The sequence below is a fragment of the Columba livia genome, chromosome 2 (genome assembly GCF_036013475.1).
Source record: "Columba livia isolate bColLiv1 breed racing homer chromosome 2, bColLiv1.pat.W.v2, whole genome shotgun sequence".
NCBI lineage: Eukaryota > Metazoa > Chordata > Aves > Columbiformes > Columbidae > Columba > Columba livia.
Window position 1 is genome coordinate 19,508,061 of NC_088603.1, and position 24,570 is coordinate 19,532,630.

General features: G+C 40.1%; 1 protein-coding gene across 6 annotated transcripts in view; it reads right to left on the minus strand.

Moving 5' to 3' along the window:
* The window catches only part of KIAA1217 (KIAA1217 ortholog), a 361,882-nt gene that overhangs the window by 250,465 nt on the left and 86,847 nt on the right, over nucleotides 1-24,570 (minus strand). The window contains exon 1 of one of the 6 annotated variants that reach the window (XM_065050731.1): nucleotides 8,552-8,609. The exons of the other annotated variants lie outside the window; for them this stretch is intronic. The gene's annotated coding sequence lies outside the window, so the exon portion shown is untranslated. Of the gene's footprint in view, nucleotides 1-8,551; nucleotides 8,610-24,570 lie in introns of those variants that run through there. 6 annotated transcript variants of the gene reach the window in all.

The window sequence follows — 24,570 nt, forward strand, 5'->3', positions numbered from 1 at the left end:
ACAGTGAAGTGTGAAAGACACGCAGAGATTACAGAGAAATGCCTGCACTGCAAACGTGCAGCCAACCTGGATCTAGACGAGGTTTAATGAGTGCTGAGGAGAGGGAGATGAGTCCTTCCCTCAATCTCCTGAGCATTCTCCTCTCCATGGGGCCTGGGGCACTGCTGTCCCTCACTGCCACCAGGACCCGGAGCTCTGCAAGACGCTCTTCTTTCCAAGAGGCAGGACTTGGCATTTGCTGCAGTTGAATCTCATTGCTTACCTCTTGCGCCCATTTCTTCGGCCTCTCCTGGTCCCTCTGGATGGCAGCCCTGCCCCTGAAGTCCCCCCAGCTGGATGTCCTTTCCAAACTCAATGAAGGTGCCCTCCATCACCTTCTCTAGGTCCTGACAGACAGGCCAAACACAAGTCTGACACGAGCCCCCGCAGGACCACCCTACCACTGACCTCCAGGCACTAACAACTCCCCCCAGCCCCACTATCCCACCATTGCCTTGCCCACCCCGACCATGGCCCAACTTGAGCACAAAAATAGTGTGGGAGACAACATAGAATAACCATTTAATATCAAGATACACGATGCTGACAGCTACGCCTCCATCCCCAAATCCAGTCATTCTGCCACAGATGACAGTTGGGTTCATCAAGCATAAATACCTGGCTATAGAAATGAGCAAGACATGTCTCCCACGGTAATGACAGAAAAATGGATGTTCAGTGGTTAGACTGTGAAAATTTTACAAATGCCTTGTTGGACTATGTAGTATAAGAAGGTTTCAAAGCATATATATCTATATAGGTGTATATCCAGTATTATTACAAAATGTAGCTGAGCAACCACATGCCAGAAGCGGGGTTCATTGGAGCTGGAAGAAGGGTTATAGTCCCCTGACTCACAGGGGAACATTCAAACGACAAAGTGGTATATGAATTAGTATGTTGTTGCGTTTGTTATTGTGATGTTTTACATTACACATACTTCATAGAACAAATGCTGACTGCTAAAAAGCAAGATCTGCTTTTCTTCTTCCTCCAAGACTGACCCAGACTTCCATTTAACCTTCAAAGCAAACCATAAAACACTAGATCCCTCTCTTGGTGGCCACCTTCTCACCTGCCTAGCTGGTTTAACTGATCACCGTGAATCCACATGTGCACAACATCTAACACAAGGGAAGCTGAAGGATTACTCGGCAATGGGACCATTTTCTCCATAGCCCATAGTTTCATCAAGTTAGATATAACATCAGTCTGTTCCCTAAGTCAAACTTAAACAATCATTAAAGGCTTTACACTGTGATTTTAAACTTATTTTCTCAATGAGCACCACACATCATATATGCTTTCTCTATGCAGACATCAGTCTTTCTCCAGACAGTTAAACTCTGCAGCAAATTTAAGATCATCCAAGACTATAAGGAAGACATACAATAAAGGTAGCATAAAAATACTCTTATGAACACTGTATTAATTAACACTAATTCCTACGCAACAAGCACATTTGCACAAATATGCAGTGCCACACAACTTGGATCCAGCTTGTGGCATTATATCCACAACTTTGCACAAAACCTATGTGCCTGTGGGATTTCTATACTGTTATTCCGGTGTCAGCAAAGAATAGACAGACAGATGTGAGCTGCTGGATCTTTGCCTGAAGTGCAGTCACCTCAATGAAATATACAATGCTGTACTTGCAAGTAAATCTATGAGCTAGATGAAGTACTCTGGGGCATGGAGCTGAGGCATGTGTTTTCTGCTGGTGTGAGGCACCTTCAAAATTCTTCAGTTTTTTTTACTACCCCTGCAAAAAGGGCTCCTCACAAGTCCAGGACAGACAGAAGGGCATGAAGGTCCTGCCACAAGTTTGCAGACTGCTTTCTGTGCCGTCAGGGCAGAAGGACACCAGCAACATCCGGTGCGTCCAACCACTTCTTGGTACTTCATTTGCACCCTTTCCTTTTTCACCAGGTCACTAGGAATAATACTGACAATAAAAACACTCTGCAAGTTTAGCATCATTTCTTTTGGCAAGAACATCACCACTGTTTCATAATGAACTGCCATAGAGGCCATGCTGACAAACCAGAGCAAGATTCGGCTCCAATGAGCTGTCCCCAGGATTATGTTTCCCCATTAAACAGCTGTCTTCAATCACAAAGGCTGCATTTCCTTTTCTGGCATTATTAATCTCATGAAAAATGGTAATTTTCCTAGTGGTTTGACATATTCCACGTGGCTACTCAACAACATTTTCTATAGATGGTCATTTAGACCCTTTTTCACAATAAATGCCATCTGGGAAGGTTGGAGAAACAGGTGATGTTCAGTTTGAGCCAAACCAGTGATACTTTGACTCCAGCGCTCTGAAGAAAATGAGACTGGCCGCGAGGTATCAGCTCATCATTCCCACCGCTGCCCCGCTCACATGAGGGTCAGTTCTGCGGTGCTGTGATGCAGGATGGATGAGTCGCAACACAGCATCGCTGCTAAAAATGTGTAGGCAGATACACGCAAGTAGGGGCCTGCCAACTTCCAGAAGAGGCAAGAATTTTCAAGCAAGTGAAATTTCTTGAGACAATACAGCAGAAAGAAAGATCAACATTTTCTGAGGTGTTACAAAAGGAAGGAGATGACTGTCATGAACAGGACTGACTCCCCAGGACTGGACTTATTTTATTAGCATGGACTCAAAACCTGCAGTATCAGCAAATGCACTGTTTACTTTGAGGTTGCTTGCTCGATACCTATCATTTTCTAGAGAGTACCATATTTGTTATATTTCAGAAATTCCAGGAGTCAAAATTCAATTCATGTATTATACAAAAAAAGATGAAAAGGAATTTTCATCCAAATACAATTCAATGCTTTTTGTTTACTAAATAATTTAAAGACAGACTCCAGAGACTGAAGCTTCCTAAAAGATCACACCAGATAAAAATAGAAGAGTTTTTCCTACAGCAGACAGGCAGAACAAAAAGGACAGTAAGAAAGCAGAAGTTATGTAAAACATTTCAATCATGAAGAAAATGTAAACTTTAAGTTAGATGCAAGTGTTATAACTCCAGAAGTCTGTCAAGGAGCACCAATGGATTTGCTTTTCCTCATGGGTAAATAATGAAAAAGTAACATTTCCAGAGATAGGAAAGCAAATGTCTCATTGCATATCTAGAATTAAATAGGGCATAACAAGTACTGAGTTTTCACTTGATGCAATCAGCCCAAATTGGTGGTCTGCCACATCTCCTGATCTCTCAGAAAGCTTCTTCTAAAAAATCACGACATCACCTGCTTTTTCCTGTCTATCTCTATGAAGCACAAAGAAAATGACAAAGAAGCCATAAATCAGTTAAAGGTTTCTGCATGGTCCACTAGCTTCTTCAGAAGTTTCACACAATGTTCCGTTTATTAACAAAAATTGCAGCTCACCTTTAGTCCAGGATGAAGCCAAATTCTCATCTAACAGCGCAATCACAACCTTGAAGTCAAATAAAGGCTTTCTTCCCAGCCTCCAAAGCCTTTCAAGTGCCTTATCCTGAGTATGTACTAAGTCATTATCCCAAGTCTCAGGATAAGCAGTTCCTGACACACTGCTTAGGACACTCTCCTCAACGATGGTTCAGGCATGCCTTATACATGGACATGCCTTTGCTTTTGTAACATGTAAGAGGCTGGGGTACCTCCTCAGTTAGCTTGGCTGGTTTTTAAAGGAATAAGGATGAAAAACTGATACGAGACACCATGTGTTTGCAAAAGCTTGACATTTTCTGAAGTAATTGAACAGGAACTGAAGCACAATCAAGACAACAGACGGAGGTGCTATCCCCCCTGCACAGTGCTTCACACTGGGCAGGCTTACAAACATGCCAAGAAAACAGTCAAGGGCTACGGTGCTCCTTGAGGTGTTGAGACAGTCCCAGCTCTTCTTCACATGGCTGCTAGAAGCAAGTGACACTTCTTAGGCTCCACATTTACACAATTAGATCATCTTGAGCACGATCTGATCCAAAGCCCATATCAGAACCTTCTGACTTATTCCCAAAAGGGCTGACTTGGGTCAGTCTTCAAAGACATCAACTTAAAAGTCATCTTAAATCACAAGCAAAAAATGCCTCATGTTTTGTCTGCCAAAAAGACTGATATCTGATTTTCAGGACTCTCAAATCTGATTAAGAGTATCTTGTTGTAAAATGACATTAGGAATTCAAAATACAAATCCTAGAAAATAATTTTGTGAACGATTCAAATGAAAACATTTATTAGCAAAGCAAAAAATAACTTACAGCCTCCTTATTTTCCCGCTCTTCATTCTTCTTGGAAGCCAGCAGCTCTTACCAATAATGTTACTTCAGAGTTACTGCCAGAAGTCACACCTTGGGGATGAAATCTGCTTATATCACCCACACTCAAATGTTACAATAGCACAGGTACCTCACAAAGGGGTTTGCTTGTTTCTATGGTTTGTTTTGCAGATAATAGAAACTTTCTACATATTGCTTTGGGATCAAAAGATTATAAGAAGTCCAGTTTGGCACCAGTCTGCAGCCTGTGCGTCTGACAAGTCAGTTAAAGAAAACGGGGCAAACCAGCAGAGGGTCAGAGTAGCATCAGTTCAGGTCTCCTCCAAGCACATGCAGCTGATGGTACAATACCCAAATCACAGAGGAATCAGAAGAATAACATACAGCCGGATGGCCAATGTGATGTGGTGGAAGACATTACTGCAGATACTAAGCCCCTTCTTACTGTTAGAGAGTGATGCCCATTTAAAGACTAGGTTAAACAATGAGATCTCTTCCAAATGTGGGCACTCCTGCTCCTGACTTTGCTTAATCTCAGCCTCCCCAGTCACAGCCAGGCTCCTTGCAGCCTTATTTTACTCCCTTGTCCTCTGTTTCAGTTGACAGAGACTGGAGAGAGTCACACACACCCACAGACCCTACCCCACACCCCTGCAGATCCTCCAATAAGAGTAAACTGCCTCCAAAAAGAGCTGGTTAATTAACCCTTTCCTCACGGCACCAGCCCCAAGGCTCATGCACTCTGTCACCGACACTCAGGGCAGATTTAAAAAGCTGCTCAACACTCAACTCCCAGTGACCTCAAAGGAATCTGCAAATTCTTATTGTTTCTGACAGGCCATGTATCTAGATTGATAAACACGGCCTTGTCAGATGAAAAAAAAAAAAGGAGTTTCTATTTTCATTTCAGTTTAAAAGAATGAAAAGCAGTCAGCATTTCTTGGTGCCAAGTTCAAGCACTTTAATTTTAAATTTCGACTAAAACATGCATTGAAGTGATCTATGTCACCCTATCTTTTCCATGCACACAGCTCCTTTAGTATCTGTCCTTAGATCTTTATCTCTTTAACAATTGTTTGTATTCAAACTAATTTTGTATTCAGTACCTCCTCTCCATCAGGTGACTTACTGAGTCTGGTTTTGTCCTACCTGTATATGAGACAGTTTTTCAAATACAAACACTGCCTTTATATAATCTGTTGCTGAAGAAAGTACTAAAGACAAACATGAAAAAAAAGGCTTAAGCTGAAAAATAAACAATATTTAATTGCTTGAAAAAACCCAAAATAGACAAAATAAATGGTTTTTAAAGAAAACACCTTTCTACTGCGAAGTCCTATGGACAGGTGAATGATTTTTTTTTTTTTTAAACAATGTGAAATAATTTGCTTTAAATAGGCAGCCTGCAGATATGCTTAGCTAAAATAATTGCCAGAATGAGAGTGGCATTCACAGTGCGAATGCTCCAATAAGTGTTTGCCCAATGGGATGAATTTATTTATAAACTAATGATTAAAAATCAAACAAAACAATTAATGCAGAATCTGATCATCAAGTTTATTAAGAGTCAGTGAGTAGTCCTGCAGAATCCATCCCATCACACTGACACTACCTGAAACCTGAGTGATATTCTGCAGATGGCTGCAGTCACAGTATTGTGTCCCAAAGTCATCTCAGAGGTACAGGAAAATAAAAAGTCACACAGTAATGTCCTTCTCTCTATCAGGACATTAATGGAGTGTGAACTATATCAAATGAGCACGAGGAAGAACACTGGCTGCAAATTTTACTCAACAGCAGTTCAAGCTATCATACATCAGGAAATGAAAATAAGAAGTGAAGAGTACATATTTTATTATTTCAACAGTCTACTGTACCAACAGAATAAAAACCTTCTTCATAAAAAGACATTAGTATTTGCTGACCATACACTTTCTTTCTCCCCAGGAATGAACTGATACACAGCTGAGTCTACTTCAGTACCTACAAAATGAATTGTCAGTTGAAAACAACTAATATTCTTCTACTGTATTTCACAGACTGGCTTTACAGCTCCTACTTTATGACTCACAGGTTAAAACTAAGTTTCTACAGTATGTGAGAAATTTTTGTTCTATGACCTTGAACACTACAGAAGTTATCAGCCATTTTTTGTCAAACTTTCATAACATCTGCAGCTACAATATATGTCTATCCTGTCTTTCAGGAATACACTTTGATGCTATTGAGCTGCTTATCATATCAGTTTTAAGGCAGCAAAGTAAATACTCTTCAGAAAGAAAAAATAAAGGTAGTAATAAGAAACGGGTGTTCAGATTTATCAGCTCACAATATAGCATGTGTTACGTGCATGCGCTTTTGGGTAAGATTGTTGGGACTTTCACTTACAACACCTTAAGTTCATTGTTCAAAAGGCTGATGGAAATATTTCTGGATTACATGCAGTTGTTGATATTTTTAAGCAAAGTAAAACTCTTACAGCTGTATAAATATTATTAAAGTATATATGTTACTCATACACATTTATTTTTTCTCATGTGGACTTTCAGGCCACCAGAGGACTCTTGAGTTTCTACAACCCTAGAGTCAGACCAACAGCATTTCATGCAGGGAAAATAATTCAAGTTTAAGGATCCCTTGACTAACTCGGGCCACGCAAATACTTCTCGCTTCTTCCTTCATGACAAATATCAATAAGGTTTTGTGTGGACAGACACTATGGGAGAGCCCTGCTGTTTGCATCAAAGTCTTATCAGTGGTTTTGTATCAGGAGGGACAACTGAACATATTCCTATTGCTCCCATGTAACATCCATCCCCACTGCAACAGACATAGTGTCATTAACCATCCTTTCCCTCCTCCAATTTCCCTTTTTGATTTCTTTCCTTTCTGTCTCTCTCTCCTTTCTCACAAGGACTCAAATACCCTGTATTTTTTCTAAATCATTTGAACCTGGTATTTTCTATTGCCCCTTTCCTGCTATTTCTCCTCCCTCCAATCCCACTCCCATTTGCCCAGCACATCCCCACCTCCCTTGGCAAGCCCAGGACTTCCCTCCCCACCTGCAGCAGCTGCTGTTCAACACAGCACTGAAGAAAATGCCTGTCCTCACGTGCAGTGCCTGTTTCCATTTTACTTGTTAAAGAGAGGAATTACACAAAAACAGGGAAGTTAGCTGAAAGAAAATCTAAGCAAGCAACTAAAAGACTAAAATAATGTGCCAGGACACTCTATGAAGATACCATGTAAGAAAGCCACAGTAATTGCACAGCATGTAAGCAAAATACACCAAACCCAAACTATTACACAGAAGCAGTCTAATAGGTTTCCCCACTAACTCCAAAAGACAGTATGAAGAAGAGGGCAAAAAAGGTTATCAGACAGGAAAAGTATTCTTCTTTAAAGAGATACCATGTCCAAAAGGAAAACAACTCACAAGCAGGAAAGGAAAAGATTATATGAGTCTCAGTAGTCTAATAAAAGGAGTAAGTAAAGCAAAGTCATTATATTTAATGGGCATTTTAAAAAGACACAAAGTATTATAAAACAGAAATGAGGAAACAATAGAAAGATTCACTCTATAATAAAATGCCAAGTATTAAAAGCCATTGTATCAAAAAAACTCAAAGCAAACAGAAAAATCCTAAGCTATTTAGATTTTAAGAAACACATTAACAAAAATAATTTGCAGTCTGTTCCACAAGCAACAAAGCAGTATTAAGATACAAAGAACACAAACTGAAAAATGATGCATTGAATGAAGGAGCAAATGTTGAAAGCAAGCATTTAGTAACCTCTCCTAATCAGGCTTTAAGAGCTCTAGTATTTGGTGAAATGTTTGAAATATGCACTGACCTACTTAGGGTGTTCACAACCAATTTAAAAAAAAAAGCCTGAAGTCTAGGAACTGCTCAGTAAAGCCAGTGATTCCTGCTCCATTTAGTGCTGTGATAACTTTGAGAAGTACCACTTTTCCCACAAACACTATCTCACTGCAACACTCCTAATAATGATTTGGGTTCCAAATTAATCTTAAACATCCTGTTTCTGCCAACAATGTAATCACCTTCAAGCCACAGAGTGCTGCGCTGCTACAAGCTTACATCAGCATCGGGCAGCTCAGGGCACACGTTCGTCTGTCCCGGCACCTCTCCCTGGGGACACCCAGCAAAAGAGAGCAGCTGCTGGTGCTGGGGAGGTGTCAGCAGGGCAAGGCAGGTACCCCCAAAATCTGAATGCAGCCCACCTACCTCCAGAGATTAGGCCAGCCTGGTCTAAATTATCAGCTAGGCAAGCAGCCAACACACAAATGCAAGGCGCGGGCTCCGTGCTCCCGAGTAGGCTTGCACCTCACGCTGTGCCTCTCCTGGTGACACCGCTCTGTCCTCGCAAGCGGCCTCTTGCAGGGGAGTGATGAGTCCGTCAGACCTGGGGCTCGGACCCCCCGCAGACCAGCATAACACAGGGATTGTGGCACATGCGGACAACTCACAAAAGCAGCAAAGTCAATTTTGAGCTCTACTGATTTCTATATTTTGCCTTTAGGTCAGGCCTGTGTCTCTAAAAATAAGTTTCTAACCTCTACCAGGTGAACAGCGGCACTGAAAAGAACAACCACCAAATGTGTGCTACCTAAACTCCTGATGGAAATGAATACAAAGCCTTTCCAGTGAAGTCAGAGATAAAGTTTAGAGGGCAACTGAAGGAAGAAACAGCCTGACATCCCGCAGGACACAAACCCATTAGGGATTCTGAAATTAGATAAGTAACACAGGGAAATAACTATGTCTCACTATCTTCTGCAGTCAAAAATGGAGACTAACACCTTCAAAACTAAGATACTGAAAGAAGCAGTTATCAGAGCAAATATTTGGTCCGACAAAAAATAAATAATATTTTGAAGGCAAGAAAAATTACAACAGTTCTAACATGAAAATAAACATTCCTGTGATCTTCCTGGGTAGATGATGATGCAGCAGTGGATTAAAATTCACAAAAGTTACCTACTGTGTGTTTTTTGTGGAAAAACACAACCACAGGGATTTGTTTTTGTGGCATCAGCAGAAGGGGACAGGAGCTGGCTCTGCTGAGCTGGGTGCCTACAGATGCAGGGGGTGATGCCCTGCAGAGGATGCACAATCAAAGCACAGGAGATCATCCCCCCAAAGTACTCGTATAGTGCAGAAGTGACAGATGGAAACATGTTATACTACTAGGTTGTTATTAGGATGAGAATCCAACATTTTACTTATCCATATTGCGAAAAAAAAAAAAAAAAAAAAGTCACCTGGCAAATTCAAGGACAATTTCTCATTTGACTCATTACATAGCACACACTTGTCTGAAGTACTGACAACTATCCTCAGGACAAAGCCTGAAGCAACTAAGGCCAGAGTAGAAACAGGTTCTGGCAGCCAAAACATGTAACCAAAAATGTGCACAAACCACCATTTATTCTCTCTAAACATATTTTAAGCAGCAGCTTTTCAATGACAGATTTCCTTTACTGCAATCCCATTAAAATCTGAGATACAGGTTTCATCGCAATGACTATGTAATGCCCATCCAGGTGTAACCATATGCAATAGCACTCAGACTGCTGCACCAAAACCAGCACAGCAATGCAATGTTTACTTCTCTTCCATTTAATTTTGCGTTATGCTGGGGACTTTTTGGCACCTGACTGAAGGCAGCAAAACCCTAAACAGGCACTGAATATTTTTTTATCACAAGCTATAGAAGGAAGCACTGTCTTTCACTGCATATCTGCACAGGGGTGCACAGCTTCCAGGTTAATGCCATCATGCACCAGGCTCCAGCACAACAGGGACTCAGGCAGTAGCACTTGGCTTACACCCAGTGCTAGAAAAATGAAGGTGGGGGACAAGCACAGGGAGTAAGAAGGGAAATTCCCAAGTCAGCTGTCCCCTGTTTCCCAAGGGGCTCTCATGGCTTTTTTTGGAGCCACACATGGCCTTGCATTGAAGCAGCACTGGGAAAAGCTCCTGCAAAGGGGGTGGCAGGAGCCAGCCAACCCCGGCCAGCTCCTAGAAGTGACCACCCAACCAAGTCAAGGACACATCTATTGTAACATCATTAAACACCCTGGGCTGTGGTATGGGCTGCTTCTGTATATGGGCACAGAACGCAGTAAAGAGGAACGCTAATTAATTATTTGAAACGTGAGTGATTGTTCTGCCAGACTTTAAAGCTTGCCTACGACAATCCTGTAACTCCCAAGAGCAAGTTTTATGCAGGCATTTCCTCTCTTAAACCTGAGATCAGCTCCAGGAGCTACTCTGGGGTTAATAACAATGCATGTTTTCACATGGCAGTGAAGTTCCAGTCAAGACTGGGATGGTTTAATATTGGACATGCTTCAAACACTGAAGACTGACCATTTGCCCCAGAGATGTCATCCTTTCTTTTAGACTCAATTAGGGGGAAAAGAACAGGAGCAAGGGACTTTAAAGATCTTACAGAAGGTTAGTAGCAGTACCAAAAGCAGACCTTGTATCTTTAACCCCTGAACAAAGCTTGATCCATTAAAAATACTGACTATTTAAATACGTGAATGTTATTAGTAACTTGTAACTGCAAATATTTTTGCACACATTCAGAGAGTTTTCATTTAATATGCCCTTCAATGGCTAAATAGGTTAAGATGTCATATTGGGAAAAAAATAACTAAATTATTTATGTGTGATGTTTTTCAGTCGCTATAAAAATATTCTTCCCTGGCTCTACCTAATGTTCCTACAATTTTTCCCCCTTTCCAAATCCAGGTAGCAAAACAAGTATAAATTTGTATAATAAAAAGCCTGATCTTGTGAGACACTGAGCTTCCCATTATAAAACCCACCAGTGCAACTCTTACGTTGATCATGGAAATCAAAGCACTAGAGAGGAGAAAATCCCCTTTTTTTTCAGTTACAGTCAAATATTTAGCGTTCATTAGCGTTCATGTTTTTAAGGAAACCTTAACTAAGTAGACTTAAACAAAGTATCAATAAAATAAAGCAGCTACTTTATGACAGAGGTACTTCATGTGATAGCGATTCTCCAGCTCCTTATTCAGATACAATTAGACCATCTGCATTTTTGCAAATGGATTTGAGCCTCTAAACAAAGGAGATTAAAATGGCTACACAGAAATATTGTGATATGTTTTATTGAATTCAAACCTGTTTCTCTTTTCAGTTACACAGGTAACACAGCGTGTTCTGGCAGCCACAGCCTGCCTCCTGTTGCATGAATGAAAACGTTGAATTTACTGAAACTGAAGGGGCAATGGAGAATCCTTGGAAAAAGCTGCTACCAGAATAAATAATCTGGCTCTCGGGTGCAGGGCTGTGCTGGGGGCTGTGCTGGCAGCCCCTGCCCTGCACGGGAGCCCAGCCGTGGAGACCAGGGCAGCCCAAACCCCTGTTCCCAGGGCTGCTGCCAACCCGTGCGTCAGCTCAGACACTTTAAATTATAGGGTTTCTCCTCTGAAGAAGGAGAGCATAGCCATTTCTCAAATACCTATCAAAACAAGCAGGGGTTTGGCTTGTTTTATAATTAGCAGCTCTTTGAAGCCCTTCCGAGATCTGGAATGTGAAAAATAAGCCTTGTGGCCTTAACACTGCAACTGAAGTTGCCAAAACCATACAAGTATGTATATACTTTGTGCTATTTATCACATTTGCTGCCATGCACACATACATTTATAAAATACATTTTGTACACACACACACGCAGACCATGTCAAAAGCAACTCAGTCTTCAACTAACTTATTTACAGCCACGTGTCAAACTGAATTACCCAAGTAACATAATGTTTAAAAAATGTAAATGCATGTCTTTCGCATTAGGAGGGATATTTTAAAACAATGGTTTTGTCTTAGTCACTCTTCAGTACATTCAATCACCAAACATTTTTATGTGTTACAGGAATATTCTGTAATGCCAATTTAAATATTTTTCTTGTTGACTTGGATGAAAAATATAAAGCACTGGAAAACGCCAAATGATATACAATAACTGCTGAGATTTTACACCAGGCAGGAAATGTAAATAAGGAAAGATGGCATAATTGTTAGGTCACAGCTGCCGATAATTCGCAAACATTAAGAACTCAAAATAGAATAATATTTGGTGGAAACTCCTTTTATGGGGTCTGTAGTGATTCTTTCTTTTGCATATTGCAGAGTTTCAAATCCTGCTTTCCAAGGAAAACTTCACAACTCTCAGCAGAACTATATTCTTTTGAGTATTTCTGCCCGAGTATTTATTAACCATGATAATATTCATAGTACACAGAAGAACTATTTTTAACTTTTAGTATTCCACTGCATTTAGTTTGGCTTTTTCCAATGATTCAATTTCTCTAGTTTTATTTTTTTTTTCTTATCTCAACACCATAAAGTGCCTGCTTTCCTTAAATGTTAAATTCAATGCTCATGTATGTTTATTATGAATGACATTCCAGACATTTGTTTGCCTGCTTGCTGATCTTTTTTTAAGCAGTTATTTTACTGACAAGTAAACATAACATACTGATTCAGCAAGTTTTCCGGTCATGTTCACTCTTCAAAAAAAAAAAAAAACAAAAAAAGAAAACAACCATTATTTGTACCATATTCCTGTTTTTTGAAATGTTTTGAATTGGATATCACAATTGCAAGTGGCCTATAAAATTACAGAGATAACAGCTTTGCAGCTTCTTGTGGTACTTCTTTTGTTAGGACACTGAATGAAGAAATTAATTCACATTAAGCTTTCAAGAAAGAACAACAGATGTCGGTATTGCAAAATCCAGATTCTACCCCAGCATAAGCAAACCAGTCAGAAACAAACCTGGGAGTAAGAAAAACAAACAAACAAACAAAAACCCACAACACAAACAGCTGCACAGGCAGGAATAAGAATGTATTTGTTGAAAAACTGTGTCTCCTCATTGGTCCATGGGGGCAGACTGGAGAGGACATAAGCAGCAAGATACAAATTTCTCCCACTACTGTGGTGGTGTTATGATGTTTTTTATTTATTTAAAAAATAATTCCTGATTTTATTTTATGCCAGAGGCAGGAAAAAACCACTAAAATAAGCACTTTTAAATGCTGCTGCTGACAGCAGCTGTGTCCTAAAGGAATTTGGCACCTTTAGCTCTTCAGGCAACTTCAGATTTTTATTTGACCTACCGAGGCCATCTTCACACCATTGAGTTTTGCAGGTACTTGATCCTCTCATCGAGGCAAGTTGTATCATGAGGTGAATGCTACATGGAGCCTTCTGCTGTGCTGCTGTCCTGCACTGAACACCCAGAACCCAGCAATCCAGAAAATCTCCCTTCCATCCTATGGTACTTGTCCAGCAGCACCCAAGTATTGGAACTGCAATAATTAATAGTACACTAAGGTAAATTTTACATTATTCAATTTATTTTTAAATGAAAAAACTGAGATAAGAATCTCACAATGCCTGTCAGTGCATCTTTATAAAATATACACAATAGGTATATCACTGTTTCACTGATTTCTGCATCATTTATTCCGCAAATAATCACAGTTTCTGGATACAAAGGTTAAAAGCATTGACTGTGTTTTTTCTGGCAAATATTAAAATTGAAACACCACAGTAACGTTCTTTAAATATTCACATCGGCATTTAAATTTGTATAACAATATACAGCTGTACAGCATTTATCAGTTTACATGTATCTTTTCCAAATTAACATGCAAGTTTAATGTTAACTGGAATTGTATTAACTTTCTTAGATTTAACACTCATAAAACAACACCAAAACAAATCAAGGCTCAACAATTTTAAAAAAGCTTTTTACCAGTGTTTCTCTTATTAGTGTATAGGATTTGCACGATGGAAATTGACCTTTTTTCACTTATCTTATGCAGAGCCAGCTACAGCACTGTATTTCTATACAGTACTAGGAAGGAGAGAGGGATTGAACCTGTTAACAGTATCAATGCCACTTTCATTTCACAATCTAAATATAGAAACACAAAGAATTAAAATTCACCAACATGTATACAACCATAATTAGCACTGGAAGGAACCAGAAGATTGTTTCCCTAGGAAGTCACTTTTTCACCAAACCAAAGAGACTAACAATTTGCTTGCTTATAATAAAATCAGTCCCTCCCTGGTTACTGCAAAGCATCATTGCCAGAAATTGGCTCATTTATGGGTTCATGCAGAAGAATGCAACAGACTGAGCTACTCTACCCTGCCCCTAAGCATGAAGCTGTGTATTTCTTAAGCCCCTGCACTGTCCCACTTTTGCTATGTTAATTCAGATGGGAATTGCTTCACTCTCTCTTGAATCACTGGAGTAGTTCTCAGAAACAAACCCTTGGTGGGCAATGGGCTGTGGCTCTATGTACTCTACAACCAGTGTCAAACTGGGGGAAGCTCTTTAAACCAGTAAACTAATATATATGTTCCTGCACAGCAATGACACACTCACAGATGAACACATTGTGTTCTAACTAAACAACAATGAAATTGCAGTAAAAGGGTTTTTGCTCTTCATGTTGCCTGTTTTGAGAATTTCTCTGCAATAACTTGCTCTTCTTCTCTCGGTCAATATGATACATCATGTTTCAATTCAGCAGATGTTTCCTCTTATTCCTTTCTCTAAGATTCATTATTTATTCTACATTAATGTGCACTGCATTGCATCTGCCATCTGTTAACCTAGGCACATAAAATATCAAAATCCTTTTACTCATCCTCAGCATCTCTCAGAACTTGCTGCTCCTCCTAGCTGAGCTCATCCGCCTTTTAGGGATAAATCCCGGAACTGCTGCCCAGGCTGAGGAGCCCCTATTCACGCAAGCAATCAAACGTGCTCTCTGCAGCTCCAAGGACGACTCATCATCACTAAAGGCTCCAAGCCTGCCCACTAAGGACAGCACCACTTTCAAGCTTACCTTTTTATTTCTCAGGCAAAATGAAATGGAGAAGCACAGCTGTGAGAAACACTCCTATATGTCAGAACCGCCAATACAATAGGAATATGAATAGCACTAACGTCTGGATGGATGGTGCATGTGAAGATTTCTAGCTTATTTTAAAAACATCGCACGTTGTGGCTTGTCTGGATTCTAAGTTGCATGAACCTGAAGTGAGATAAAGGAACAGACATGTACTCTGATAATGTAAAATACAGAAGCAGTCCTGGTAGCAGAGAATGGCAAACAAATACTCTTCTGCTGATTTCTGAGTATACTAACCACTTAATTCCTAAAGTGCTTAATTTAGAGGAGATGACTTAAAATTCTCTCAGGAAGAGAAAAGCATTTCACCAAAATCTCACTTCCAGTGTAAGCACGTTAACGCTGTGTTCATGAAGTGACATTTAAAATAAACCATTCTCCTCTGCATTCCCCTATTAGACAGCAAAACCTGTAAAAGCCAGAGGATAATCTCACCACCAGCCAGCCTCATTTCTGGCTCCCCCAGCAGGCTTCTCTGCATTTCAACAGCTGCATCTCTCCACTATACCCAGAAAATCAGGTTACCAATTTTTGGTGGCTCCTGTTGCGACAATTCACCTTTCATGACTTCCAGGGAGGGCGGTATAGGTGGCAATACTCACCTCCATGTTATGTTAGGTTGTTCCAAGTGTCAGCTGGGAAGACAACCACACTGATGGAGGGCTTCCAGAAACCTGTCACTCAACTCCCAACTCATCAACTTACTAATGAGCTTCTCTGCAGCTCTTCAACTTGTAAGGCTTTACTCTGAATGCAGGAGATCCTCCAGGACTGAGCAGCAGCCTCTCCTTAGCAGACCATGTGGCTCTGAACATGAGCACGCTCCATGGCTTCATAAAGTTAAACATAAAAAGAATGAGGTTACCACCTTCTGCTACTATAATTAGAGCCACTTAATGCTTCTCTCAAGAGGATCCAGCACCAGGGAGCAGTCAGTGAGTTCATCAAATGAAGAGTAACTCACTATGCAGTGAAAGGCAGCAGCTTTCCTGCCATCTTGGTGGCATCACCTGGAGAAGGAAACTGAGGTCTCTAAGGAAAACTGAGAGCTCCACTCACTCACAGCTCCCCAGGAACAAAACTACATGTTTGGCTTCAAACCATGACTGCGTATCACTTGGGAACAGGGTGAAAAACTCCAGAAAAGGTTTTTCCACAGCAATCCCAGGCAGTAGGTCAACAATCCCCACTGATTCTGGCAAAATACTATGTTTGGGCTTGCTACATTTTGGTGAATAAAACCAAAATCTGTACATTATGTCACAGGATAAAGACTTAAAGCAAATTCCAAATGTTACTCGATACTTTTCATGAGACTCTCTGGTATGTACATGATTAAGCAGAACCCAGATTCACAACACAGACACCGAGAAAAAGAAATGGCACTAAACAAATCTTAGTATAGGAGGGAGAGTATTGACACTAAAGGCCAAAACTGACCTAAATGGTGAAGTATATCTATTCACTGGAGACATAAGGTTTATCTCCTAAGCAATCAGGCAGAAAGACATGTAACAGAGAGATATGACAATCTGTAAAAGCTTCTATCATTAACCACAGCACTTTGTCCTTTCCAAACAGAACCCAGGGAAAAGTCTGCTACTGTCTATCTACCTTCCAGAATAATCTATTAACCGACAAGATAAAGAGAAGCACCTGTATTTCTTTTCTTTCTCTTCACTGAATCCTACACTTTAATTGAAGGCACCTTGGATAAAACCGAAGTTTGAAGTTTGTCATTAAAATTAAACTACTTTTCAGCTATAGGCCACAAAGAACGAATTATTAAATTAGTACTTAATTTCAAGCCCTCTTCACATTATCAGAAAATGAGCATACTGCTTTTCACTAAGTAATATTGTATGCAATTTTCTAAAAATTTAATTTCTAGAGAAGTTAAACTTTACCTCTCTGTTTCTCTACTAAATGAAAATTAAACCTGCAATTTCACCCAGGCATCTGAATTTGTGTATCTGCAATTTTGCACCATTCAGGTAAAAGCAGTCATCAAAAAGAAATAAAGACACAACATACTTGTCTCAAGAGAGAAGAGCCACCCGATCAGCCCCAGCTGCCAGCCACATGCCCCCATGCTGTCCCGTTCCCCTGCGTGGCTGGGGGGAATGTGGTTAATGTCTGTGTTCAAAGTAACCTTGCAGGGAGAAAAAAAAATGGATTGGAGCAGGATTGTGTCTCTCAACATCCAAGAGTGTTTGCTTAGAGCTGTCTAGCCCAGAACAGCACAACGGTTTCTTTATCAAATATGCATAACCAGATTTAACATATCTACCCACCTCTGTTTTATCCCAGCAGACATCTCTCTGGCATATAACCTTTGAGCCCCTCATTCCTCATCTTGGTACAAGCAATCCCCTCCCAGAACAATTACATTTACAGACACATGTGATTTATGTTGGAGTTACAACACCTGTGTCAAAAAAGAATCATTTATAGTCTACCTCTGACAAACTTCAAATAGAAGCAAAAAGCAGCCCTACCTCTCAGCATAGTAAACAACTACCAAAACCTGTTTCAAGAATCAAAACCAAACTTTTTTTTTCCATACATAGTTCAAATACAATTTATACAATGTCTTAGTAATACAGAGAATTTTGAGGAAAGCTTCTTAGAAGCTGCAAGTGGCAGAGAAGTCTATGCAGAGTCAGCAGGTGAGCAATTTTTCCAGACATTTCAAAGACCATAATAGATCATCCTTCAGTTTCGAAGCTCTTGACTACATGACCCAGTTAAAGCCTGGCTCCTGCTCCATAAAAGTTTCAGCGATAGAGGCTGAACCTTGCCATGCCACAAGGCCACAAGCTGCCGGGCAAACCCAGGGTTCACCCCACACTGCTCTTTCCAGCCTTGAATGCAAAGCCAGAAGCAGATGTGGATTCTCCTCCCACCTTCGTCATCACAAAAAGGGAGACAGTCACAAAGTATACAAGTCTAGATGCCTAAAATGAGGAAGGGCCCCTCAGTTAAAGTGTCCTCTTACATAATTGTACACTCCTGCTTTGCCTCTTGCACATAACCTGATGCAGGGTAGGTTTGGCTAGTATTTGCAACACTGAATGCACACAGGGCCATAAAACAGACACACAGGGAACCTGAAACAATTTTGTCATGGGACACTTAACTTCAGTGTTCCTTGAATTGTTATGATTTTTAACTGTGCAAAATTAAAGTTGCATTAGTGCAATTTCCTGCATTAAAATATCTAGTCATTCTATACAACTTAAGATGTCTTCTTGTAAACATCATCATTTTCATCATTTGTCAGGCAATTCATCCCCCCTCCCAGCCTTCAAGTATCAACATCTAACGATGAGCACTGTTCTTGATGGGCTGCTTTGCTCCTTGTTCAAATTTATCATTACATGAGCATTTAGCCCCAAGGCAGCATCTCAGCCGCATATCCATATACTTATGGCCTACAAGAACTTGTAAAGCCTTGCCTGGCACGCAATGGAATGTAGCAATCATTTCACGTAAGTTCAAGGGAGGAAAAGAGAACTAATTTCTTTCATTTCTTTAGTTGGGATCTACAGTTTGCTTCATACATTTTAAATGGGCTAAGACTAGAGTTGCTATAATGAACGCCATGAATTCAAAAGGGTTCTATCATTCTTGTGTTCATAGATTATAATCTATGATTATAGTTGCACATGATAAAAAATTAAAGTTCTAATAAATGTTTCTTAACATATTAGACATTGCCAACAATAACACCTGGGCATCAAAAACTTCCATTTAGAAGTGTACTCAGAGGTTTTTCAGAAGCTGAAGCTTAACCAAAGAGTAAATAAATAAATAAAGGTCTACTTTTCCTTCATCATCTCATTCTGCTCACCTTTTGGAAACGTAGATTTCTCATCTTGAGTAGACCAAACCTGCTAAAATACACATGAATGCATACTGGGGCCATAACGAATGGTGTTTACGAGGTGGTTTGTTGTGCTTTTTGTTTGTTTATTTTTAAGGTTTATGTATAATTTAAGGGAAAAAAAGAAAGAATAGGGAATAAACCAGCCATGACACACCTCAGATTTGGAGACTACTGGCTGAAGATATGTTAGAACTTTGGCACCAAAGTTTTCAGTGGAAGATATCATGTTGACATCCTTCTAGTACCATAAACTGCTCTCTAAATTGGCACAATTCATCTGGAGAAGCAGGGAATTACATATGAGACACAGTAGCAAGGACAGAGTTGCCATTTTACTGATCCATAGGAGTTTAATACATTTTCTCATCTGTTTGCTGTACATCAGCCCATAAGACGTTGTCATGACCTGCTAAGGAAAAGCACAGCAGTCCTGAAAGTGTATCTTACTTCATCACATGCATATTCTGTGACAAAACCATTATGCTACACAAAACCATTAACAACAGCTCTTGTCCAGATAGATTAAGTGCAGAAGTTACTCCAGAGTAAGTCCTAGTTTACAATACAGTTTATTTCTATATATGTCAGTTTACATGGTGTCTTTTTCACGACACACTTTACAGAGCAGTAATATCTATTTATGGTCACATAAATAATGGGATTTGAATGCAGTGGTGTACAAACAGGCCAAGAGAAGAGTATTTTTACAAGGAAAAAAAAAAGTCTTTCTGAAAACATCACCCCTTGGGTATAAATTCAATTTTTCAGAAGCAGTAGAGGGTGACTCTTTGGGGAGCCCACTCAAATGTGATTTAATGGGATGGAGTCATCTATCATGAAGAACACAAAAAAGCACAGTGGGGCAAAGACAGATGTTGAATCAACATACAATAGTTTAGCCACCTGAATGATGATCCTCACACAACTTAATAATACTTTCGCATGCACACTTCATTCACACCTTGCCCCACGTTATTGCAGCCTTCACCTTCCCAGCCCTTTCACTTCCCCAATACAGAATCACCTCATCAAGAAATATGCTGTAGCTCATCTTCTCCCATCTCTTGGGTCACACCACTGACATCTGCAAATACTTCGACTTGCCTCATTATCCTCATTAAGATGAAGTTGTTACTTCTCAGAGACAGAGATGCAAGAGGAAAATCAGAGATGAGTACAGCTGCCCCATCTCCCAGCCCCACTGGCTAGCTGCCCCTGGGCTCTGACCTTGGTGGCCAGCTTGGCAGCGAAATGCTCCCGTGCTGAGATTGAACACAGCTGGGACATGCATGACGACTGGCTGTAGGCCCGGGAGGCAAGGGAAGATGCTTCAGACGTGCTGAATGATAGCTCATTTTTGTGGTGGAGGCTCTGGAGACCACCTCAAAGTGAATCAGAGGCACCGACTGGATGGAGACTGTCTAGCTGCTTTTGCTCCGAGCTTTATAACTTGCTTAGCTTGTTTTGTCCACATGCAATCATTACTTATTTATATATAGACTGTCAAATATGGGGCCTTTGTGGATAAAAAAGGGGTTTGTACTGCTGGCTGACCTACATTCCCGTGAAAAAAGTTTCTCTTCCTTTCAAATCAGTTGCAGTTGGAGGAAACACCCACGAAGTGCACTGTGTTTGGGGAAACAACTTCAACTGATTCTCTATTCCAATACAGCTAGCATTTTATTAGTTTTAATTTATTTCAAAGTGGAGGCCATTATTTACTGAGAAATTCCCTTCATAATTTGAATTCGAATAATCCAATAGATCTGAAGAATAAAGAATGATGGATATAATTTAGGGTACCTAAAGAAAAAATCTGCAGCAGGACCAGTGGAGCAGGATGTTAATAAACAGCCAAGGGATCAGAGCTTAAGCGGCCCTGGGAAGCCACTGGTGCTACTGCTGCGCTGCTCAGAGGAAACTGTTTCACCATCCACGGACATGGTGCTCCCACACTGCTGGGGCATCTTTTGTAGCCTGTCCACAAAGCTGGCCTGTGAAGTTAAAAATATCCCTGTCCTGGAAAAAATGCCTTAATTCTTTGGCTTTTTCAAATGCAGAAGCAGGATGTTTGCTCTTAATGAGCCATCTTCAGTACCAAGAGATTTTGTCTGAAGGGTGGCTGACTAGATGCTATTTTTGAAAGCATCAAGATAGAAATTCAGAATATTAACTTAATAACCTTGTTTACTGAACTCTGGTGTAGGATTTGTGATGTGGATTTTTTTAATTCTCTGGTTTACTAATTTTTTGTATTTTGAAATACTTGAATATTTTAAAAATATCGTTAATTTGTATAATACCTTGTTCTACCAGCAATCAATCCTACCTACATCATCCTTAAAAGGTTCTCATGACACAAGTTGCTGAACACTAGTCCAACAATATCCAAAGGGGGATGGGGTGACGCCTTAGAAATTATGGCATTAGCATCATTGCAATCTCCATACAGTCACTCATAAGACAGCATAAGATAAAATCAGATTTCTGTAACACCCAACTGTGTTAACACCATAAATTTCACCTGGAGGGCCAATGTGGGGAAATCCATCTAGGCATTGTTTTTTACTGCACATGTCAAGTGGGTTTTAAAGAGGCAATAATGCTACTGGGGATATTTACAGCTTATACTTTCCTTAACTAAGATATAAAAAAAAAAAAAAAGCAGAAATTTTACTCTTTCTTCTCAGTCTCTCTCTGTGATCATTTAATTAGCATTGTGCTTCAAATGGCACATTTTTTGTGGGCCTCCCTTAATTATTTTTTTAATTATTATTTTAAATCCCTCCCCTTTTCTTCATCCACCACTTTCATTCCTTCCTCTCTGTCTACCACAATTCCTATATGCTAGTTTCTCACTTTGACTGAAATGAATTTTTTTCCTAAAAACACTTTCTTCTCCTAAGCCTTATAGTCCCAGGCTACTATAACGGGAAATGATTGCAAATGAATTGAATAAAAATGTATCACCACAGAGCCAATGTCTGATCTGGCCTCTCTTTGAAGATGGACAAAATCTTGCAAACTGTATCTCTACAAACTAAATCTCATTTTTTCTACTTAGCCTTTTGTTAGAGTGATATTATAGCATATTATCTAGCTAAAAAACTTTATAACCAGATCCTAGCTTTGCTCATACACTATTTCCCAATGAAATATATTTACATGATACTTTATTTAAAATTAGCATTATTTATAAAAAGCACATAAAACTGATCAAACTGAAACCTTAATGTAGAGAGAATTTTTACAGTTCTTGGTTAATGACGATGAAGTTTCATTACTGAGACTTCCAGAAATAAATCACAGAATGTCCTGAGTTGGAATGAACCCACAAGGATCATCAAGTCCAACTCCTGTCCCCGCATATGACAACCCCACAGTTCACACCATGTGTCTGAGGGTGTTGTCCAGTCTCTTCTTGGACACTGTCAGGCTTGGGGCTGTGACACCTCCCTAGGGAGCCTGTTCCAGTGCTCCAGCACCCTCTGGGTGACGAACCTTTTCGTAATGTCCAACCTAAACCTGCCCTGGCACATCGTCCTGCCATTCCCTCAGGTTCTGTCACTGGTCACTAAAGAGAAGAGCTCAGTGCCTGACCCTCTTTCTCCCCTTGTGAAGAAGCTGTAGACCGTGACGAGTTCTCCCCTCAGTCTCCTCTTCTGTAGGCTTAACAAACCAAGTGACTTTAGTGACTCCTCATGCAGCATCCTCTCCAAACCCTTCACCAACTTTGTATCGCCCTTCTGGACACCCTCTAGTAGCTTAATATCTTTTTTATACTGTGGTGCCCAGATCTGCACACAGTGCTCCAGGTGAAAATGAAGGCACTGTATCACAGACCCTAATACAAAAATACAGAACTTAAGAGTGATCCACACATCATGGTCTGCTATTTCAACCAAGACATTATGAATTCAGGTCACTCTTGGGGCACAATATCTAAGTATCATTTCAAAATTTGACTATTACTTTTACTATTATATATTTTTCAGTACATTATCATTCATAAATGAAACAATTTTACAGCAAGTAAAATTACCCCCAGCTAACAAACTATTTTTTTATTTTAGTGAATCACAAAATAAATAACTTTGAATGATTATACTAAACTCATTCTTGGCTGTTGAACAAGCACATATACTTATTTGTTTCTCTCTTTGATGTTGGTTTTAGTGTCTGTGGGCATCAGTGCAGGAAAATGAGAAGTATCTAAAGAGCTGGAACACCCAATCTCTGCTGCTGCCGCTTTTCTTGACTTCTTCCACTTTAAAATAAAATATGCCAGCTCCACTCACTCCTTTACTTGTCATGATCCAGGCAAGGAAGGCCTAGTAAGACTGCCCTCATATGACAACAAAGTAGTTAATAAAGGGGAAATACAATTCATTGTCCTGGACACTCTCAGCATATATGCTGGTGAGAACGAAGGACAAGAGATAAAAAAGGCTGTGTGCAATTCAAGTGATGTCCATTTGTCAGCACTGGTACTCACTCAACAGAAAAACCCTCTTTCCCATTCTACCATTTTCCACCTGTCCTTCCTTCCTACACATATGATGACACCCCCAAGGCCAAGATAAAAGACATAATCAACCCCTTCCTTGACAGACATCAGAGAAACTAGGAAAATCAGCTCAGAAATGTCTCCAAGACGTGCCTCACTTGACTAGTAAAAAAAAAAAAAAAAAAAAAGAAAACTCTAGATAGCACTAGTTGTAGTATACATTAATTCCAGCTTTTGATGAGAAAAGCTGTGAATGATGAGTAGTAATTTGCTGATGAGAGAAGGAAGCCACAAAGTCCCTACATGCTAAGAGCTCCCCCAGGAGCCCAAAGGCAGCAGAAAAATAAAGTGCCAAGGAAATAAAATGCAAAAGTGAAACTTAAAACCTACTTAAGTTGTAGGACAGACATGATTCGCTTATTATCCATAACTACCTAACCTTCTAGGCACTGCAACTCACTAGGTGACACCTTATATTTCTAGGAAAAGTTATTGTGTGTTAACCTTAATTATCCCCACATATGCTTATGGTAGCGAGGCATCTGCTGATCAGCTGTGCTCCAAGACACACAGACTCCAGCAAACAGCTTAAGTTATTTAAAAATGCTGAAAAATGAAATGTGGTCAAGACTGCAGTAGTGGCAGCAAAGATGGAAGCACATGTAAGCATTTTACACTTTTGATCATGGCATAAGCATTTTAAAAGCAAGAACTGCCTTAGAAACAGTGATCAGACAGCAGAACACCCTACTCCCTGCCTTGGAGCCTGGATCCACCTTCATTTGCTCCATGACCATTAAATCTTTGGCTGTGGAGTGGCCTCAACGCAACTCAAAGAGCAGAAAATGCTTACAGCCTTCCCTCTCCCTTGGCTGA